The following is a 13,068-nucleotide window of genomic DNA, read 5'->3' on the forward strand; positions in this document are numbered from 1 at the left end:
GAATTGTGATGCCTCCACTTTCTCATTATTGCTACGGTGTGTGTGTGTGTGTGTGTGTGTGTGTGTGAGTGTGTGATTCCATATGAATTTTAGGATTATTTTTTCTATTTCTGTGAACAATGTCTCTTTGGAGTTTTGATAAGGATTGCACTGAATCTGTACATTGCTTTGGATGGTATGGACATTTTAACAGTATTAATTCTTCTAATTCATGAACATTGGATATCTTTCCATTTATTTATGTTGTCTTTAATTACTTTCAACATTTTATTGTTTTCAGTGTAAAAATCTTTTATCTCCTCGGTCAAATTTATTCCTAAGTATTTTATTTTTTTGATGCTATCATAAATAAGATTCTTTTATTGACTTGTTTTTCAGTTGGGTCATTATTTTTGTATGGAAATGTTACTGATCTTTATATGTTGATTTATATATTATTTTAAATACCCTTGGTGGGCCTAATGCAAGTCTTTAAAATTTTACAAGGATTGAAATGACACAGAATATATTCTGTGAGCCCAGCATAATGAAAATAAAATCAATATCAGAAATAAAAAGGAAAACCTCCAGATGTTACTAAATGAAAAAAACACTCATCCAAAGCCATAGCTTAAAGAAATTACATTTGGTTAAAATGAATGATAATCAAAATAAGATTTATGAAAATTTGTTACACAAATTTAGCTGTTACACAACGGCTAAACTGTGCCCGCAGTCTAATTTATAGTTCTACTTGCATATTTTAGAATAAAGTTGTTTTGATATTTGATATTAAAGCTTTTTGAGGGGAAAACAGTAAATTAAAATATTAGAAGGAAGGTTATAAAAAGATAGAATTAGAACACACACACAAAACAGAGAACTGCAACAAAGCCAAAATAGGCATTTAGAGAGAATTGACAAAATTATTGCTCTAAATAAAGTATTGTTCAATAAAAGGAAGAGAAAACAGAAAATGCTAATACCACAAATAAATATAGGATAATATTACATTTAAGTATGTGGACATCAAGAATATATTACAGTGTTTTTAAAATGGATTTGACAATTTAGGAACTGACAGAATAAGAAATTAAGACCTTGATTTTTTTACTCCTAACCTTTCTTTCTTCAAATTGGAAACCATACTAAATGAGTAAATCTACTATGTGTTTCCCGAATCGTCTGTGAAGCTCAGATAAGCATTTGAGGAGCATTTAAGTAAGTGGGAACTTAAAAAAAAAAAAAAAGTAGTAAAAATCTCACACTGGTTTGAGATACAGGCAGAGCTGTTTACTGGAGGCCAAAGTGGGAGTTGTCAAGAGGAAAGGATGAAGTTTCTTAGAGGCAATGCCAGGCTCTCAAACTGGCAACAAGTGGATTTCTAGTGTATCCTCTAATACACTGGGCTACAACTGAAATACCAATGTAGTTCCTTTCAGTAAATAGAGCATCTCATTCTTTTTATCAATTGCAGAAGCTCTCATTTTATGGATCTTCCAAAATATATTTTAAAAGTCAAACATTGATGGCCGTTTGAGGTTGTTTAAATCGTCGCTGTCACTCAAAATTCTGCAGCAAAGGTTAGAGCGTGTCGCCGTTTTTGCGGCTGTCTCCTGGAACACCATCGGAAGCTGATGGAGCGGGAAGCCTGGCCTCTGGGTATGCCTCCTGCGTAGTCTCCTTCCATCAGAACATCAGAATAAGGGGTTCTCCCAGGTCCAAGGATAAAGTGTTACTTGTCAGTTTGCCACAACAGCATGATAGTCATCTCACTGATGTCAAAAAATGAGAAACACGGACAGCGAGTACGCTTTTTGGCAGAAGATTTGACCTTTCCAAGAGAGCTAAAGTTCAGTACAGTGACTTATGCTAATGAGCAAAGCATCCTTCATGTAGTCGTGGCCGAGTGGTTAAGGCGATGGACTAGAAATCCATTGGGGTTTCCCCGCACAGGTTCGAATCCTGTCGACTACGGTTTCCTTCTTGTTCGAAAGGGAGTCTCCTGACACCTTGCCAGCTTGAGAGCCTGGTGTTGTCTCTCAGGAAGAAGCTTGCTTGTTCAAACCTATAGGCTTTTCATCTTTATGGACCCATTAACAACAATCCATGTCTCTGAAACAATGAGGAAAAGTCATACCAAAACCAACCAAACAAAAAACTTCTGTCCCAGTCCCACTGATGTTTTCCTTTGTCCTAAGAAGAGCTCAGGATGATGTTTTCCTCTTTCCTGCAACAGATGTCTTTTTTTGAAGACAGCTTTCCTTACAGGGAAATAATTGCCAGGAATGTCTGTGTCTCACAGAATTGTCCCCTTATTAGGGATCTTTTGCAGTCAAGCAATGCCCTGGTTTAATGTAGAAAAGGAAATTTCAGGAAATCTGTGATCAAATACAAGTGAAACAACCCACAGGCATGGTCACCAAGAGGAGAATCTAAATTGGGCATCTATAAGCAAACTACTACCCAATTAAAGATATTGAGCAAAGCATTTTTTTTCATGACCCGATAAAAACAAATGGACGGCGTCAAGTGGAGTGGCTTGTCCTGGGGTCCAGGGCAGTGGTGAAGCAAAGGCGATTAGAAACGAGGTGAGGGCCGGGCGCGGTGGCTCACGCCTGTAATCCCAGCACTTTGGGAGGCCGAGGCGGGTGGATCATGAGGTTAAGAGATCGAGACCATCCTGGTCAACATGGTGCAAACCCTGTCTCTACTAAAAATACAAAAAATTAGCTGGGCATGGTGGTGCATGCCTGTAATCCCAGCTACTCAGGAGGCTGAGGCAGGAGAATTGCCTGAACCCAGGAGGCGGAGGTTGCGGTGAGCCGAGATCGCGCCATTGCACTCCAGCCTGGGTAACAAGAGCGAAACTGCGTCTCAAAAAAACAAACAACGACAACAACAACAACAACAACAAAAAAAAAAAAAAAAAAAGAAAGAAAAGAAAAAGAAAGAAAGAAACAAGGTGAGGTTGTGATTACCTTCTGAGTACAGGAAGAGCCCAGCTCAGATGCAGAATCGCACTGTGATGAACAACTATGGGTTAATGTATTGACCAAAAGACTGTGAACCGCAGTTGAGTACCCCCCTAGGAATTCCTAGGGGAATTCATGCATCGCTGCCTTGGCAGCTTAAGTGGAGCTTGTCCTCACCTCTCTTCTGCAAATCTTCAAAGAATTGTTGTGATTTATTTTACCTCATCCAAGAATGATTCTAATGTATTTTTATAAACAGAGTGCTGGCCCTGTTCATTGATCAAATGCCAGATCCCTTCTTTTTTTTATGTGTCTCTTTAGAGCATTGTGTTTCAGAATTAGTGAGGCAGTGATGGTGAACTGCTGCAAATCCTCTGTTGAGCATGCAGGCAGGAAGAACAAGACTTGTCTCAGTGTCCGGTGATTCAGGTTTCTAGAGGAGGAGCCTGATCAGTTCTCCTGCCCTCTTCCACATCCAGCATGCTGGCTGTTTTGATTCGGAGAAATAATCTAATAGAATTCTGGAAGGTGACAGCTAATGAAATGCTAAAGCCTTTTGTGGAAACAATTTCTAAGACTAGAGTTAAGTGTTCCATCTGACATACACATACAAAAATTGAAAATATAAATTTGTTCAAAAAGATACCTTAGATGGGCAGGGGAGCAGTGGCTCACGCCTGTAATCCCAGCACTTTGGGAGACTAAGGCGGACGAATCACCTGCGGTCAGGAGTTCGAGACCAGTCTGACCAACATGGTGAAACGCTGTTTCTACTAAAAACACAAAAATTGTGTGGGGCATGGTGGTGTGCACCTGTAATTTCAGCTACGCAGGAGGCTGAGGCAGGAGAATCGCTTGAACCCCAGAGGCGGAGAATGCAGTAAGCTGAGATAGTGCCACTGCTCCAGCCTGGGCAACAGAGTGAGACTCCGTCTGAACAACTACAACAAGAGATCTTAGAGAGGAGTGTCGGTAGCCTAAGAAGGAGTTCTCTCCTTCTGGGTGCTTTTTTTCTGGCCAAGCCCATGCAGACTCAGTTCCGGTTCTGGGGCTCAAGCAGAGATCTTGAGCAAGGATTGATCATTCACAGAATTTTCTTTGTAGAACAGCATGTGATCTACTTTTTGAATAATGCCATCAAATTCTAGAAGGGTTTGTTTTTTTCCTCTTCCTACTACTAAGGAAGAGAAAAGATGTCCTATAGACAAGAAAGTCACATCAAAAACAAGACACACTGATGGACAATGTCACAAACACCAACAAAGCAGCAGAGAAGTAAGAAGACACCATATGGTAAGTATAGTAAATAATATTGTAGCGTATATCTCTTTTAAAAAAGTGTTTTTAATTGAAATAGAGATGAGGTCTCCCTGTGTTGCCCGGGGAGTTCTGCCGTCTGTGGCTGCTAGGTAAAAACCTATGCTGCAAAAAGGACTTTATTCTGTGATTTGAGGGATAGTGGTCACTGGTTTGGTGGAAGAAAATGTCACTGTCTTACCTCCCCGAGCCCGCTTCTTGACCCTCACCCCCACACCCTAGGGAGAGCCCACGCATCCCTTCAGAGCACCTTGGCCCACTTGCCCACTGGGAGGGAGACAGTAGAAAGAAGACTTTCTAATAAGTGGGATTTTTAAAAAACTGATATTAAACAAGGGAGTTTAATTATTCTTACCCACAGTCTCAAAAAGTACACATATAAAGATCACTTTTAACATTAGTTTTAGGTTACAGTGAACTTTAAATTTTCTATCTGACATACTTACAATGATCACCTTCTCTACAGGATAGGCTCTGGACTCTATGAAATCAATATATAAATATATATGATCTAGCAAATCAGAGAAGCATTATTCTGCATAAATACAGATCAAGAATATGGAGAAGGAAAAGATTTTCTCCAACAGACATTTAAAAACTAGAGCTTGCAACATGAGGAATACAGTTTCCTCTCCTTCAGTAATTGAACTGCCTCCTCAGACCCAGTAATAGCCTATTGGCCCTGTGGGCAGCCACTTGACTAGCTTAGAGCTGTTCTGACAGAGAATGTAACTTAGAAGGAGGACAGAGAATGAGATGAGAAAGAATTTGAACTGAAATAATCAGCAGATTCAAGTAAGGCAATATGCTAAACTGGTTCTTACTGTGAACAGAACATTCAGTTAGGAGCTCTGAGAAGGTCATTCTTTATATAAATAGTAGAAAATAGGCCAGGCACAGTGGCTCATGCCCATAATCCCAGTACTTTGGGAGACTGAGGCACGTGGATCACCTGAGGTCAGGAATTAGAGACCAGCCTGGCCAACATGGTGAAACACCATTTCTACTAAAAATACAAAAAATTAGCCTGTAATCTCAGCTACTCGGGAAGCTGAGGCAGGAGAATCACTTGAATCTGGGAGGCGAAGGTTGCAGTGAGCTGACATCATGCCAGTGGACTCCAGCCTGGGCAACAGGTAAAATTCTGTCTCAAAAAAAAAAAAAAAAAAGTAGACAATATTAAATTTTCATGGAGGGCCAGGTGTTGTGCTTAGTGCTATAGAAACAAAGGTAAACAAAACTTACCAGCACAGTTGCTGATCTCATGGTGATTAGTGTCTATTAGGAGGAATATTCTACAGACATAAACAAGCCCGCACAGGGAGAGTTTACAGAAACTGCTTGCGGCCAGTAGCGTGAGTGCACAAAGAAGGTGGAATACACAAATAAAAACAAAAACTGCAATTTCCAGGTGGATAAGCCTTGGCGAGGTTAATTAGGGAAAAGTGTGCGTCTGCCATTTCCCAGGTACAAGATTGATGCACAGTGCGAGAAGAGCTTGTGTGCCTGATCACTGAAGGAGATGATTAATTCAGGAGGGCAACAACGTGCAAGGAAAGGGGAAGATGAAGTTTGCAGGGAGATCAGCAGCATGGCTCAGGTACAGCCTGGGAAGTGATGTGCTTTAGGTCTGCATGTGCCTGCACTGGTCTGTGAACATCAGAAATATACTTGGCCCGTGGCACTGAGCACAGCAATTCCTGATGATGCTTTTCACCTTGGTATAGTAGTGAGTGTAGCTTTGCCGCTGGGGAAACAGACGCTTGGCCTCTGTCAGAGAATTTTGTAACAATTGGAGACACCAATCTCTCACATGTATGGATTTTATATATATCCCAAAACAACAAAAAGCAGTTGGCAATTCTTTCTTCCACTTCATGGCCATGAAGTTATTAGAAAAGAGATTATTTTTATTTTCTTATTTTTTTGAGACAGAGTCTCTTTCTGTCACCCAGGCTGGAGTCCAGTGGTGCAATCTCGGCTCACTGCAACCTCCACCTCCTGGGTTCAAGCAATTCTCCTGCCTCAGTCTCCCAAGTAGCTGGGATTACAGGTGCACACAACCACGCCTGGCTAATTTTTGTCTTTTAGTAGAGACAGGGTTTCACCATATTGGCCAGGCTGGTCTCAAAACTCCTGACCTCAAGTGATCACCTACCTCAGCCTAGCAAAGTGCTGGGATTACAGGCATTAGCCACTGCTCCTGGCCAGGAAAGAGATTTTTAAATTCTTAAAAATTCGAAGGCACAGCCAGACAAGGTAATATATGTCTCTATAGTTTTAACGTCTTGGAAGGCTGAGGCAAGAAGATCACTTGAGTCCAGGAGTTGGAGGCCAGAATGGGCAAAATAGAGAAACCCCTGTCTCTTTAAAAAGAAAAATAAAAAGTTCACGCTTTAGAGAAAAAAAAAGTGTGAACTCTCTTACTTTACATGCCCCTGATACAAAACAATTGGAGAAACCATTATCAAGGGGTTAACCAAAACTGTGGAAGACCATGGGGGCTGAGCAGGGAATCACCTGCCATTTGAATTCCCTTCCAGTTCAAATCTCAGCATTTTCATTAGGCGGAGGCAGGCAGATCACATGAGGTCGGGAGTTCAAGACCAGCCTGGCTAACATGCCAAAACCCCGTCTCTACTAAAAATACAAGAACTAGCAGGGTGTGGTGGCACGTGTCTATAATCTCCGCTACTTGGGAGGCTGAGGCAGGAGAATCACTTGAACCAAGGAGGGTGGAGGTTGCACTTCAGCCAGGGTGACAGAACAAGACTCTGTCTCAAAATAAATAAATAAATAAATTACCTTTGAATTGGGGCCATATGATTCATTAATCTCAATCTTGTAAATTAGGAGGTCAGAAAGGCAGACACACCCAAAGCTAAGATCCTAGTCAAACCAGTTCTTTGAGTTTCTTTCTCTTTTGTGAGAGAGTTCATGGGTGTTGGTTCCTCACAATACCCTTTGAGACATTAGAATGAGACATATGCAGGCCCAGCAGAAGGGAGTAAGACCTGGCTGGTTAAGGGATGATGAAAACCTCCACATAAAATTCGTTTCAACCCTTAATGGGTGACCTCCACTGAGAAGAAGCCCTAAATTTGGGATAATTTTCCTTTCTTGTTGAGAAAAGAAGCAGAAGGGAGACAGAAGCAAATGAATGCTCTTTGTCTTAACACTGTATGAGTATTCTGAGTTCTGTGTCATTTCAGCCCAGATGTTTTCACTGAGTGCTATCTTGTTTATTGTGCCACTTGAAAGTGATACTGGCCATGCCAATTTATAAGTATTTCATAAGCAGCATTTTATTTAGGATTTCTTGTTGCTTTGGAAAACAAAAAGATACAGGGAAAAAATAAGCTCCTAAACTGTATGAGATAAAATTTAGGGACTCCTAAAATATATGAGGTAAAACTTTAAAAACAGGAAGAAAAGAAAACGTCAATCACACTTAGAAATTGTAACACAATATATTTCCCTCAGAAATTAATTAAAAAGCAGAAGAGGAAAGGAAAACAGTGAAGATGTAAGCATTTTAAACTATTCCTGAATTTTACCTAACTTACATGTGAAGAGCACTACACACTTAAACTCTTTTTTTTTTTTTTTCACTCTGCTGCCCAGGCTGGAGTGTAGTGGCAGGATCACTGCTCACTGCAGCCTCGACCTCCCAGGCTCAATGATCATCCCACCTCAACCTCCAGAGTAGCTGGGACCACAGGCGCCTGACACCCAGCTAATTTTTTTTGTAGAGACGGCTTTTCACTATGTTTCCCAGGCTGGTCTGGAACTCCTGGGCTTAAGTGATCTGCCCGCCTCAGCCTCCCAAAGTGTTGGAATTATAGGGATGAACCACTGCATCCAGTGGCATTTCAGCTTCTGAAGACAGATTTCTTTTTGAAGTCTGCATGGAACTGAAACAACAAAAACAACCACCACAAAAGAACTTTTGCCTTGCCTGTTTTAAAGTAAGTTTCCAAAATTTAAACAGTCTGAGAGATAAATAATAGGATCTAGCCACAGTACATTTTGCTAGATACAAATTAGAAATTGAAAGTTGTGTTATGTTTGGAAGTTAAAAGATGTGCATATGGTTCCAGGAAAATATCTAAATGGTAATTAAAAATTATATTGAAAAGAATGACATTGAAAATAATGCTTATGAAAAATGTTTCATGCAGTCCAAAATGCATTTGGATGCTTAAACTGTTAAATACAGATGTAAAAATAAAACAAAAGCTGAACATCAATAATCTGAGATCCATTGGAAGAAATGAGAAATTAGTAAATTTTACCCAAAGAAGTCTTAGGAAAGGAAATAAAAAAGAAAAAGGCTGATTTAATGCAATAAAATAGAAACATAAAATGGAGATAACAAAGCCAAAATTTTGTTTGGAAAAAAACTAATAAAATTTCAAAATCCTTGGATAAACTGATTGAGTTTATCCAAGAAGGCACAAATACCTGATATCAGATATAGAAAAAGGAGAATGGTAGGTCTAACAAAAAAGAAGTTGCAGCAAGGCCAGAAGTGAGGATGAGCTGCACCAAGCTTCCAGGGCGGTGATAGAATTCTCCTAGGAATTCCTTAAGCCGTACTCAACTGTGGCTAGCATTCCACTGGCCAAGGCGTTGTTTAACCCATAGCTGTTAACCACACAGTGTGATTCTGCACCTGAGCTGATTATCTTTCCGTGCTCTGAATATAGCCACAGCCTCCCTTGGTTGTCAGTCCCTCTTGCCTCGCCGTCATCCTGGACACCTGGACAAGCCAGTCTGGCTTGACGTCGTCCATTCGTTTTCATACGATTTCAAGGAAAATTGCTTTACTTAATATATTTAATTGCTTAGGCGTTTGCTTGATAATGCCCAAGTTTTTCCCATCTTGGCAACCATATCTGAGTCTTTGCTTTTAGTCGTATTTGACCCTGGATTTCCTGGAATTTCCTTTTCTGTGTGAATGAGCACGTTTACTTGACTGACGCAGATCCCTATCAAGGGAACAATTCTGTGAGACACAAACACTCCTACCAACTTTTTTTGTTTCTAGGAAAGCTGCCTTCAAAAGACAGCGTTGATTGCAGGAAACACGGTCGCATCACCTTGGCTCTTCTTGGGGGTAAAACACCAATAGGACTCTGGTTGAATTACTTTTTTTTTTTTTTTTTTAAACAAGTACACATTTTTCTCGTTGTTTCAGGAAGGTGGCAAAGCATTTTTAGTGGGCATATAAAGAGAAAAAAGTCTGATCAGTTTGGAACAGCCAGGCTTCTTCCTGGGAGAAGATGTCAGTCTCTCCCATCTGATAAAGTGTCACACCCACTTCGCAAAGCATCGTAGTCGGCAGGATTCGAACCTGCGCGGGGAAACCCCAATGGATTTCTAATCCATCGCCTTAACCACTCGGCCACGACTACGTAAAGGATCCTCTGCTTATTAGTGTAAGTCACTGTACTGAATTTAGCTCTCTTGGAAAGGTCAAATTTTCTGCCAGATATTGTATTTGCTGGCAATGTTTCTTATTCTTTAGCATTAGTTAGATGCTGCTGTTGCAAACTGACAAGTAACACTTATCCTCAGAACTGGGAGGACCGCTTAATCTGACGTTCTAACGGAAGGAGACTAAGCAGGACGCATTCCCAGAAATCAAGCTTCCTGCTCCTTCAGGGGATGGGGATGCAGGAGACACGCGCAACAACTGCGACGCCCTCTAACGTTCAAAGCGAAATTTTGTGTCATAGCAACGATTTGAACAACCTCAGATGGTCATCGATGTTTGACCTTTAAAATGAACTCTGGAAGATCCATAGAATGGAAACTTCTGCAACTGATAAAAGTAATGAGGTACACTTCTATAATGCTGATATAAAATGTGCTCCAGGATATACCTTTAGCAAAATAATGTTAGTCACTAGCATGTATATAAGACCCCACATTTTGCAAAATACTCTCATTTATATGTTTGGCCTCATTTGGTCTTCACATCACAAAGGAGGAAATTGAAGGGCTAAGTATGCAAACGTACACAGTACCTGACATCAGTAACCTAGGTATGTATGAGACGCTGGCTCTGCCGCCCATGCTGGAGTGCAATGGTGCAGTTTGGCTCACTGCAACCGGCGCCTCCCGCAGTTACCTGGATATCTTAGATGCATGTTCACTGCTCTTTGCTCATGGACATTATTTGTGCCTTCAGCATTATTTCCAAGTGTCCTACAGAAGCCAAACCAACAAGATGGTTAAACGTGAATGATTAAACATGTTTCTCAGGTAGCCATTCATGAAACTAAGTGGTAAGCAGCCTATGTCAACAGTCAGCCTTAAAAGGCCAAGGCAATTGTCATCCAGTATTTGTCAGTAAGCTGGACTGTCAGTAAGGAAGAGCACTCCACAGGCGTGAAATATGCAGCTGGGGCTGTGGGGGCTGGGGGGGGAGAGGCGGGAATTGATCAGCTGAGCCTGGTGTTAACCATTTTGTAGTATCTGAAGCAAGAATCAGCTTTATTAATTGAGCTAGATGTATCCAGACATTTACGTGTTTTTAGCTTTTTATTCTTTTCAGTGCTAGACTCTCCCTAAGATTTTTGTAAACCTGTGTTCTGAGTTCTTCCTTTGCCCCGGGCTCGGGTGGTTGAAGGCTTTGGGTCTTGGGAGTGGTCTCGTGTCTTTCACCAGAACTGACTGGAATCGATTTGCCTGAAGAGTCGGAGACCTCTCCAGAGTTATCTTTTCCAGTTAGGACAGAAACGAGACCCCTCCTGACCTCGCACGCCCGCGCCAGTCCGGTTTTAGCAGTTCCTTTGAAAGATTAAGTCGGTTGAATGTCATCGAAGAGGTTTCTGATTTAGATTTTAAGTGCACGTAAACGCAGGTGACCCCACTCTCGTACCTTCCCTTCATTCCCGTTCCTTCTCCCATTGGGGCATTTACAGGCCTGAGGTTGCTTGGACTTACAATTCAATAATCCCTTTCTGCAGGTGCGTGAGAATTAGGTGCGCACGTGGTGTCCGCGGGTATCAGCGGCTCCTGGGCCAGCTCCAGCGCCCAGGAACTTTGCGTCGCTGTACTGGACTAGGAGTCCTGTACTGAACTGCAGCGCTGTGCACTACGTACGTGCTGGTTCTTAATGTGTTCTGAATGAGCTCTTTCATTCGTGAGCGGAGGCCTGGACGAGACTGATGCCCAACTGAGTCTCCACTGAGTCCCAGCGCTCCACGCATCCATTATAAGTTCACCCCAGCCGTCCGTTTTTCTACAGTTAGGTAGTCGTGGCCGAGTGGTTAAGGCGATGGACTTGAAATCCATTGGGGTTTCCCCGCGCAGGTTCGAATCCTGCCGACTACGATTTTACCAGGTAGGGTTGCCCGCCTTTCCTTAGCTTTCCCGCAGCAAGTTTAACCAAAACGAATCCAAATTCCTGCACTTCCGTTGCTGCTGTTATGCAATCCTCCCACTGCATATTCCCATAATGTCCTCTTTACCCAGTGAATGGAGACTACTTTCTATTGCAGTTACTTCAAAACTGATATAAATTCCTCTGATTACAGTCAGCAAGAAACTATTCTTACATCGCGTCCTGTCACACCAGCCTCTCCTGCACGAAATAGCATCCTAACGACTGTCAATTCAGAAGTAGGGATTCACCAAAGCTTTACCGCTATCAGGTAATTTTCATTAAATAATTGGTATGTTCCAAGATAGGAGTTAAGAACCAACTGCATATTTTTATCTGCATTTTACAGATGAAGAAACTTTCCAATGCTGCACAATGAAATGGTATTTTAACTTAGGGCTTCCAGATGGAGTTGTGAACTCAAATTTTATAAATTCCGCTGGGGCACCCCCCAAATTACCAAGTTGTCAGCAGGTTCAGGGTTAGATTTGTTAGTACCCAAAAATGATAAATTGCAGGTCCTGTTTTTCAAGTACTTACATCACCATCAAGGTCTTTACATGTCTTATAATTTGTAAATTCTTATAACATACTCATACAGACTGGAAGGTCCATAGGCGTGTGCATATATGTATATATATCTCCAAGGTCTCACAGCGAGAGGGCAGTACATTGACTTGAACATCTCTTGATTTTGGCTCCAAGACCCCGGTACACAACCGGTGTCTCAGTCTTCTGCCTCTCCTGGGAATTAAACACCACCGCCACCTACCTCTATCATTCAGAGTTGGTTCACTGTTCTGACTTTGTCCTCTCTCTCTTGGTGATGGGGCCACAACGTGGTATGATTTAAGCCGCTGGATTTAGCCTGGGATGGGATTTTGCTGCCCACGTGGTGTTTGACGCTTGAGTTACCTTTGATGCGGTACCTCTCATCAGTCCACGGGAGTTTGCCTGTTTTTGAGCAGTGTGTTTCTTAGCAGTTTATAAAGAGTTTGCCAACACATTAGACAATTTCAGCAAGTGAACACTAGAGCCTGATGGCAAAAAATACTTTTCAATCAACAGGATATGCATGCACAGTAGAAGACTGGTTTGAGAGAAAGATAAAAGACTGTTTTGGCCCCAGAGATGGAAAGAAATTGTAGTTATGCTACGTATATTAGAAGTGTAAGTGAGGTAAAAACAACGACGACAAAAAAAAAAAAAAAAAAAAAAAAAAAAAAAAAAAAAAAAAAAAACACCCAAAAAACAAAAAACAAACAAACAAACAAAAAACAAAAAAAACTCTACAAAGCAAAAAATTACAAATTTGCCCAAATTTTGCATTAGTAGTGATTAAAATCCTAGCTCTGCTGCATAAAGACCCAAGAGCAAATTCTTTTTATCAGCACTTCCTGCTTC

General features: G+C 41.3%; 3 non-coding genes across 3 annotated transcripts; 2 read left to right on the plus strand and 1 right to left on the minus strand.

Moving 5' to 3' along the window:
* The first annotated feature begins 1,874 nt into the window (after positions 1-1,874).
* TRNAS-AGA (transfer RNA serine (anticodon AGA)) lies at positions 1,875-1,956 on the plus strand. The gene has a single exon. It is a non-coding gene; the product is annotated as a tRNA-Ser (tRNA).
* Positions 1,957-9,606: 7,650 nt separating this feature from the next.
* TRNAS-AGA (transfer RNA serine (anticodon AGA)) lies at positions 9,607-9,688 on the minus strand. The gene has a single exon. It is a non-coding gene; the product is annotated as a tRNA-Ser (tRNA).
* A 1,845-nt stretch (positions 9,689-11,533) lies between these two features.
* Positions 11,534-11,615, plus strand: TRNAS-UGA (transfer RNA serine (anticodon UGA)). The gene has a single exon. It is a non-coding gene; the product is annotated as a tRNA-Ser (tRNA).
* The last annotated feature ends 1,453 nt before the right edge of the window (positions 11,616-13,068 follow it).

Source organism: Saimiri boliviensis, chromosome 4 (genome assembly GCF_048565385.1).
Source record: "Saimiri boliviensis isolate mSaiBol1 chromosome 4, mSaiBol1.pri, whole genome shotgun sequence".
NCBI classification, from domain to species: Eukaryota; Metazoa; Chordata; class Mammalia; order Primates; family Cebidae; genus Saimiri; species Saimiri boliviensis.